Below are 9367 nucleotides of genomic sequence, written 5' to 3'. Positions count from 1 at the left end.
ACTTTGGATTTCTGAGCTTACAGTCAAGCAGAGGAGGACAATGTACAAACAACACAACAGGTTGTGCCAAGTGTGATGACAGAGGGAACGAGGTTCCTTAGGAGTAAAGAGCAGACACACATGGACTGCATGGGGGAAACAAGGTCAGAACAGGAACTAAGCAGGTACAAAGGATGCCGGAGGTCAGAGCAGGGTTCTAGTCAGAGAGAACCTACCCGCAGAAGACCCAGGTTGTGGGAAGTTTGACCGCAGAGGCGACCTAAGACATGTGATCTGATTTGAGCCAGGTCACACGTCTTTAGTATGTGGGAAGTCAGGCGTCCATGAACGAGCAAACATTCCTTCCCATTTTCTAAACCACCTGCTCAGTGGTAGTAGCCGGTTCACCCCCAGCAGGCTCGGGTGCTGATTCTATGTTGAATGTTTCACCCCCTCTTGATAACTCTAATCTTTCCTTCCCCTGCTCAGGGGCTGCAGTTTTGAGGGGGAACGTCCTTTGTCAGAGACCTTGGGGCTCCCAGTCGCTGCCAACGCCCGGGGTCAAGAGTTCACGCCCACCGGGGTTACCTCGATGTTGTCCAGTTCAGCTGGAATGCTGTCCAGGCCCAGAGGGACCGGGCGCGCGCTGGCTGCAGGTCGCCCTTTTCCAGCCGTCACCGCAAGCGAAGGAGGCAGGGGGGCGGCGGCGGAGAGGGCGGCCGGGGCCGGAGCGAGCAGGGCCGCGGGGCGGGGCGGGGCGGGCGGGCCGGCGAGGGGCGGGACCAGCCGGGGCTCAGCTGACCCTCGGGCGGCGAGGCCGCCGGTTGTCCCCAGCTCCAGGCTGCCGGCCCCTTGCGCTCCGCGGCACCGCGGCTCCTGTAAGTCGGGCCCCTCGGGGCTCAGCTCGACCTCCGCGGTCCCGGGCGGTGGGTGACTGGCCGCCCCGGGCGAGGCCACCGCGGGTTCCCGCCCGGACAGCCCGGCGCTCCGGAGGACGCGGGCTTGGCGAGCGCTCGGAGACTGCGGGGCCGGGGAGGAGGGTGGGCGAGCCAACCAGTAACTTCTTTTTTGTGCTCCAAGTTCTTGCACTTGGAAAATTCCTTCTTCTTCTCTTTTCTAGATGTCGCATCAGTAGTGACCAAAGCCGCACGTCTGTCACACGGGTGTTGGGGTGCTGGTGGGAGTGGACGCCGCGATCCCACCTGTGGTCCTGGGAGAAGTCTGCTCCCAGTCACTCCTCAGGACCTGCCTTTCACTAACTCCGAGGAGAGTTTCTTGGGACTCGGAAATCAGAGTTCTCCGAAACAGAATCCACTGAATTAATTTCAAAGGTGAATTCAGTGACTGGGAAAACCAGCCAGCGCGGGTGCGCGGGCTGCGCCGGCTCGGGTGTGACAGGTGGAGCTGTGGGGAGAGGCGTCTGGTGCAAACTGGCCGTGCAGCTCCCCGGCCGCAGAGGCAGCGGGCACTAGACCTCTGTCCCTGTAAGGCTGGGTGGGGTGAGGGGCAGGACAAAGTGAGGGGAGGTCTGCGGGGATAAAATTCTGGGAAGAGTGACCTCCTGGGAATACTCCCTCCCGGGTCAGGGGCTTCCTTAACCCGCCCTCCTCACTAGTTACAGCATTGTGCATGCTCAACACAGTTGATGTTCTGTTAAACAGAAAGCCGCTCGTTGTACTTTAACTTTTTCTTCCACCTCCTCGCAGTTACTTACTGAAGAAGTTCACAGTCGACTATTGCAGACTCGGTCACTTATGGGGAAAACTTTATCTGAAGAAAGTGTTTAGAAACTTTTGTTGCTCTCCTCCCTCCAATCCTTCACCTCCCCACTGCCCTAACACCGGGCGCTTTTCACATTTTTCCCTCCTTAATTCTCACCACTTAAAGACCTGGGTGAAAGAACGCAACCTCTTTTGTCATGCAAGTTCTTGTGGTTATCTGGGCTGTGGCTTTTGTATAAACAATGCCTTGTTCCTCTGCCTTCCTTTAGTTCCTTAATAGAACAGTGTGCCAGGAGTGTTTTCTGTAAAGAACGCAAAGGGCTGCAGGAGAAAGGAAAACTGTCCTTCAAGTGGTCTAACAAAGTGATCATTTTTTTTCAAGTTTTGAGTTCAATACTTTCACCTCTTTTGAAGAAGATGTTTTAAAATTATTTTATAAAAAAAAAAAATCAACTGTTAAGCTGCTTTGTGTGTGAAGTCTTCCATTAACAGTCTCTATCCAATGGAGCAAAGGCTTTAGAAATCTGAGGTGCTGGTTTACTGAGGAACCTTGAAAATAATGATATCAGGAATATTTCAAAATTGCAAGATTGTTGCATTCAGATGTTTTTGTTGTTTGGCAATTCACTTTTTCTTTCTGTTGTTTAATAACTATATATATATATATTTGAGACAGAGTCTCACTTTATTGCCTAGACTAGAATGAGGTGGCATCTTAGCTCACAGCAACCTCAAACTCTTGGCCTCAAACTCGAGGCCTCTTGCCTCAGCCTCCCAAGTAGCTGGAACTACAGGTGCCTGCCACAATGCCCAGCTATTTTTTTTTTTTCCTTAGAGATGGGGTCTTGCTTTGGCTCAGGTTGAGGTTGAGTGCTGGGATTACAGGCATGAGCCACCTGGCTTTCCAATAACAATAATGTTAATGTTCACAATAGGCATTTCTGTGGAGTGCTGTACTATATGTATGGTTATTCTTTTCCCAGTTGTTAAAATGTTTAGAGTCACTTCTTCTCTAGGCTGAATTAGAGGCTGGGAAATGTGGAGGGGACTTGGCCTAATAGTATCTGTGCACTGTCCTGACAAGTCCCCTAATTAACTTCAAGGTCCTAAACCCATGTGGTCATTTTTATCTTCAAAATAAGGGAATTGTCTTTGGTCTGAAAGGACAGTGAGGTACCTTTGAACTCTTCTAAAAAATGCAAGTCCTCCTTTTTAGAGCTAGCTAGCATTTCTGTGGGAGGAGTACTGGTTCTAGAGTTTGCTCTCATTTTCAGAGGGTGCCCTAATATGCAGGATCCTGCCTCTGCCCTACCTAAGCAGTGCAATTTGGGGGACTAAAAATGTGAGTTTTGGAGATTGATGGGCCTGTTTTCTAACTATGACTTTAGGCAAGTTGCTTATGTTTCCAAACCTCATTTTTCTCATGTTTAGAATAGTGACAATAACCCTTAGGGACATTACGAGAACAAAACAAAGCAATGCACAGAATGTAAGCAGCACAGTGCCTACAACTTAACAAACAGTTAATAAATAGTTGCAATCATTTTCCTCAGCTCTGATTTTTCTGCTCTTTTTCTTTTAACAAGTTGAAATTTAACTTGTATAAATGTAAAGCCCTACACATAGTTGTTGAAAACAATAAGCAAGGACAGGAAGAGGGAAGTGTAATTTATTGGATCAGTTAACCTCATTGTTAATTGACATTATGTTGCCTGTGGGTCAGGGGCAAGTTGTGAGGGCCCAGAAAGCAGAGAAGATTTTAGTTTACTTTAGTAGAAATTCGAGTGCCTGTTTATAGGATATTTTTCTCCATTTGCCTTTTGCTCTTTGTGCAGACCTCAGAGTTACACTCAAAGATAAACATTTATGAACTTGTCTGGGGAAGAAGTAGGAGAAAAGAGAGATAACTCTTGAAGCCATGTCACACTCCTGAATTCTTTGGTTTCTCTCACAATGTCTTTTGACCTGTTAGAGGGAAAATTCCCTGCCAGCAGAACCCGAAGGTGACAAAGAGCAGGTTCCTGCCTGTGGGCTCTAAGCATTCATAGTATACTTCAGGTAACAGATAGGAGCAATTCGATCAGAGTTCTACCTCTGATAAAGGTAGAAAAGGGCAGGCTGGGAGTTGAAGAGTGCTAAGTAACGCTCCAGGGGAGGCTCAAAGCAGTGACGATTTATTTCCAGTTTTGAAAGTTTCAGTTATGTAGGCAGTACCGCACGTAGAAATGCTGAGAAAAAACATTTCAGATGTTTATGTGAAGGTATGCTGGGGGAGGGAAACTTACAACTGCAAATCATGGCAAGCTGTTCCTCTGTGTCCCCTCCTTTACTGGCTATGGGACCTTAGCAAATTATTTCACCCCTTAGCTGTAGTTTCCTCAAACATAAAAATGGGGATCTTCTTCTAATTTTACATTGTTAGGTACTGATTTACTCTTCAAGTCTATCCTGTAAGGGTGTCTACCTCACACCAATGTTGGACGTCTTACTTGTACGTAAAATACTGACCTATCTGGTGCACAGCAGGTGCTCAACCAGTGTAGTGCCCTGTACCCCTCTCCTTTTTCTTTCTTTCTTTCTTATTTATTTATTTATTTATAAAGAGCCTCACTCTGTTGCCCTGGGTAGAATGCCATGGTGGCTATAGCTCATGGCAACCTCAAACTCCTGTGTTCAAGTGATCCTCTTGCCTCGGCCTCCTGATTAGTTGGGACTATAGGTGCCCACCACAACACCTGACTCATTTTTCTATTTTTTAGTAGAGAAGGGATCTCACTGTTGCTCAGGCTGGTCTCAGACTCCTGAGCTCAAGTGATCCATCTGCCTCAGCCTCCCAGAGTGCTAGGAGGACAGGTATGAGCCACCTCACCTGGCCCTTTCTAGTTTTAGCTATATGGGTCTCCCTTTGTTGCCCAGGCAGGACTTGAACACTTGGGCTCAAGTGATCCGCCTGCTGCAGCCATCTCCTTCCCTTGATTAGAGAAAACATTACTTTAATCTAGCCTTGAGTATAGATGGGATGTATGCCTTTCATGCGTATTACAAAAGCAGGCTAAGAAATGTTTTAACTGTTCTTGTTGCTTAGGATGAAATATGAGATTATATACTTCTGCCACCACTATTTTCATTCCTTCTACTAAGGCTGTGTTGTTAGCTTACTACTAAGGCTGTGGTGTTTGGAGCCAAGCTCAGTGAAGGGAGTGCCTCCCTTTTTGAGTATCCTCCTGCTGGAAAAATACATTCCTGTATTTGCATGATAGGATCTTTGGCCATTTTAAGGTCCTGCCTCAGGCTGCCATCATTGCTTCAGTCTCAGCCATTGAAGTCAGTCTTAGAAAAATTTTGGTATACAGGGGATACTAAAAATTGATTCATTATTTGGGGGCACCAAAAGGCAAACTGAACAGTTTGGAAAGAATTTGTTATAGAATTTAACCCTCTTATGGTTTGTCTTTAGCTTTTAAAATGCTTTTAAATTTGGAAGAATTTTCCTTGAAATTCCAACATTGCACAAATTTGCTGAATAATTGACTGCCTAGAGTTTTCCCCATTAGGCCCTTACCCAAATGGATTTTGAAGAAAAGATCTTAAGCAGTTTTGTCACAATGCTTGTAAGGTGTGGAAAAAAATCAGCATGCCATATAGGCAGTAGTGGACATCATTAATTACTCAAGGTTTTGGCCATGTCCAGAAAAATTGTTGATTAGAGGACCAGGCCAGGTCTGTTTGCTGTGGAAGGCCTGGTCAGGCCAAGTATTGTCATTCTCTGTAGGACGTGATGACCTGGTCTGAGTAAGACCTTTTTGAGAGAATTCTTTTTGGTCATTCATTCATTCATGCAGTGAATTTTTCTTTATTCTCTCCTGTTAATTTGAATATTTTATTAATTGTGTTATACAAGGGGGATGCTGAAACTAATTCAAGTTCCTTAGCCTCAAGTGTGAATCAGAATGTGTGGAGAGCTAGTAGTTTGTGTTCGAATTTCTAAACCTTATTTCTTAGAAGATCTAACTCATTACAACCTGAATATGCCCCAGGAATCTGTATTTTATTTTATTTTTTTATTAAATCATAGCTGTGTACATTTATATGATCATGGGGCACCATAAGGAATCTGTATTTTAATAAGCCTTGCATGGCGGCGCCTGTGGCTCAAAGGAGTAGGACGCCGGGCCCATATGCCGAAGGTGGTGGGTTCAAACCCAGCCTTGGCCAAAAACTACAAAAAAGAAAAAAAAAGCCTTGCAGTTGATTACTGTGCTGATGGAATTGTTTTCTTTTTTTAATCTTTTTTTTCCCCCCTCTAACATAGGTATACAGGATTTACATAAGCTTTTTGGAAAACAGTGTAATCTCTTTGTCTAGGAATTATTACTAGTGGAATGTCTAAACAAGTCCAAAGTGTAGTTCATTCCCTGCTTTTAACCAAGTCAACTTACCTTTCTGGTTGTCTTTTTTTTTTTAATGTATAAAATAGGGACTTGAACTAGATTTCTATAAATTTCCATGTTATTCCTTAATATGATGTTTTTCACTGTTTTGGAAATAAATCCAGATTAGTGTAAAAATCCAAAATCTTTGAGCACTTTATAAATTAAGGTCCTTCCTAGAAGAAATAGAATGTTGAATGAGATTTATCCAAGGTCCTGTGAAATCCTTAGTCCCCTTATGGTATTTATACTTCCACTTTCTTTATTATCACCTTTTTATGTTCAGTTTACAAAGTAGATGATTTCAGGAATAGGCAGGTGAGAAGGTTTAGTTTATTGAGACTACCTTGGTTTGTTAGAGACTGAGCTATCTTTTTCTTGTTTTTAAACTGTGGGTATGAATTACCAGCTGAATATTTCAGTCATTGGATTTCCTTTGAGAAGCCTTTCTTGATCTCCTCCTGGAACCCTCTGCTGTACTCTCTTCTCCCTGGTGGCCACCAGGCCTCCACCCTCCTCTCCCAGTAGTAACAGAAGTTCCATGGTCTGTCAGTATCATGGGACAGAAGCTGGGGCCTTCATCACAGTCTCAGGAGAAGAATAGGGTCAGACACACGGTATGTGCTTCGTAAATATTTGTTAAGTGGATTAACTGCAATTTCTGAAGCCCTTGTTAAAAAAAAAATTTCCTTATTTTCTATAATGGTTTTCATAATAGTCTCTTCTTTTTTAAATGTGAAAAACTAGGCTGATTCTCCATGCCTGCTTTTGAAAAATACAATATATGCAAATGAACTTATTATTTAAAAATTGAAAATAAAAAGAATTTTTAATAGCATCATAATTTTTTTTAAAGTTGAGGAAAACAGTGACTGATTTCTAATAGCCCATCATGCCACAGAGGCACACAGATAATTATTTTTCTTCTTGAGGCACTGGGAAGTGAGCACTTGAAGCATCTTCTTTGTATGGATTTTGATTTCCTATTGAACAAAAAGTAGCAATGGGAAGAGCTTCATTTTTTGTTTCAGCGAGATTACAGAGATAAAATAAGTAAGAGCAACTCTCTTGAACAGCTAATGGCTGTTGCCTGGAGAAGGAGAAAATTATTTTCTGCTCTTCTTGTTGATGTGTATAGAACATGTGTTCTGAGTAGCTGCTATTTTCACTGCCTCCTTTTACAGTTGGGGAGCAACATAAACTATTTTAATTAATATTGTGTCACCAAAAGGGATTGAAATAGCCAATTGAATTCTGCCAAGATAGAGTCTTTTGATGAAAACATATCTTTATTGATTGTGGACGAAGAAAATCATTCTTAAAATGAAATCCAGAGAAAAAAATCATATCCCTCAGAGAAAATTTCTGAGTGGCAGGCTGAGATTAACATCATAAAATTGAATTTGTGCTGCAAGCCTTTGATGTAATCAGCAGCTGGGAGATGGCGTTGCCCTTGCCGTGCTCTTTCTGATTGTGGTGAATTATTGGGTGGAATAAAATAAGGTTTTCTTGTGTCCCTCCTCCAAGAAATACAAACAAGGTATTACTAGGTGGTTTCTTGCTAGTTAAAATGGGTTGGATCGATTCCAGGCCTCTCGGGCTCTGGTATACCCATGAACTGTAGGAGCTGGGTATTTATTTATGCCCCAGGGAAAGAATTTCTTGATATCACTTGACAATGACTTCTTTGGTCAATAGAAACCCAGAAGAGCACGGATGAGAGGGATCCCCCTTGCTGGAGACTTTCTTTTTAGAATAAGCAGAAGCCAGGATGTGTTAGAAAGTACCGTATGGTGCCTGGTTTTTGTTGTCCTATAGGTCCAGTCAAGCCCTTTCCTGTCCCCTTCCACTACTTCTCATGACATAAACCATGTTGAAATGACCTCAGTGTGGTTCTGAGTCTTGTTCCATGACTACAAACTTCAATGGGCTTTTTACTATTTTCTTGTTAAGTCCTGATGTTTTGACAGCGTTTTTGCTCTTGCATGCACTTTCACCCACCTAATGACTAGGTTTGGTGGATTAAGTAGAGAAAATCTACTTACATATTCACTTTCAGACTAAAGAGTGATTTAGCACCTTAACTGCCCCTGTGGTAGAACCTATGTTGTGTTTATTTTGTTTTGTTTCATTGTCTTTAAAGAAGTTAATGGACTGGCTTGTCTGTGGTGACCTGTAAACAGGTGATAGTGTCATCATAATGTGCTCTCTGCTCTCAAGCCCTTGAGAAGAGGGAGGACCTTGACATCAGACAGATCTAAGGATGTAATCCTAGACCGAGGACGTAGGTTTGCCAAGCCTCCTCTGGCTAATAACCCTAATGGCAGGTGTGTAGATTACATGAAAAAATGCATGGGAACACCCCAAGCACAAGATCTAGGGCATAGTTAGCAGCCTGTAAACACTTGAATTGAATGCATAGCACAGTGTCTTAGTACTGAGAAAAAGATTAGAGAACAATTAAGGCAGAAGAGGGGATATGTTTTAGAATAAGGAAAAGGAGGAGGAGCCAGGACTAGGGAAAATTCTGAGTAATAAAACGTTGAGGTGAGGAATATGAAAAGCAAGTGGGGATTGTCTTAAGACAGAAAATTCACAAAAGATGAGAATGGCTGCTGGGCTCACCTCCTACGTGCTGAATTAGTACTGGAATGGGCTGGAAGTCCCAGAAAATATATTTTTAAAAAGTTTCAGTCGGTAAGGCGCCGGCCCCATATACCGAGGGTGGCGGGTTCAAACCCGGCCCCGGCTGAACTGCAATCAAAAAAATAGCCGGGCGTTGTGGCGGGCGCCTGTAGTCCCAGCTACTCGGGAGGCTGAGGCAAGAGAATCGCTTAAGCCCAGGAGTTGGAGGTTGCTGTGAGCTGTGTGACGCTACGGCACTCTACCCGAGGGCCATAAAGTGTCTCTACAAAAAAAAAAAAAAAAAAGTTTAATAGTCTAGTAAGGCTGAGCTTCCTTTAGATTATGACCCTCAAGTCCTGCATCCCTTTATCACTCTGTCCAAACCACCATCTGATTCTGCATGTGTGAGTTTTCTTGATGTGGATCTGTTTTGGCCAAGTCCTAGCATCTCCTAAGATCCTAGAGAATGAGGGATTGGTTTACAGGCTTCCCTGGCACATGTTTCTGGCCAATGGGCAGAGTCAGATACACTAGAATTATGGACATTAGGGAGGCTTCTCTAAACAGGACTTGTCCATACATACACATATTCTGCCTTGGGGTGTGCCTGCT

The 9367-nt window shown here is 43.8% G+C and overlaps 1 protein-coding gene across 2 annotated transcripts in view; it reads left to right on the top strand.

Moving 5' to 3' along the window:
* The first annotated feature begins 789 nt into the window (after positions 1-789).
* WDR72 (WD repeat domain 72) overlaps positions 790-9367 on the top strand; it is a 238797-nt gene continuing 230219 nt past the window's right edge. The window contains exons 1-2 of one of the 2 annotated variants that reach the window (XM_053595485.1): positions 790-857; positions 1100-1310. The gene's annotated coding sequence lies outside the window, so the exon portion shown is untranslated. Of the gene's footprint in view, positions 858-878; positions 1311-9367 lie in introns of those variants that run through there. The other variant, XM_053595486.1, reaches the window with a different exon arrangement.

This window comes from Nycticebus coucang, chromosome 6 (assembly GCF_027406575.1).
Source record: "Nycticebus coucang isolate mNycCou1 chromosome 6, mNycCou1.pri, whole genome shotgun sequence".
NCBI classification, from domain to species: domain Eukaryota; kingdom Metazoa; phylum Chordata; class Mammalia; order Primates; family Lorisidae; genus Nycticebus; species Nycticebus coucang.
The sequence above is the reverse complement of the archived record's forward strand: the minus strand, read 5'-3'. Positions and strand labels throughout refer to the sequence as shown.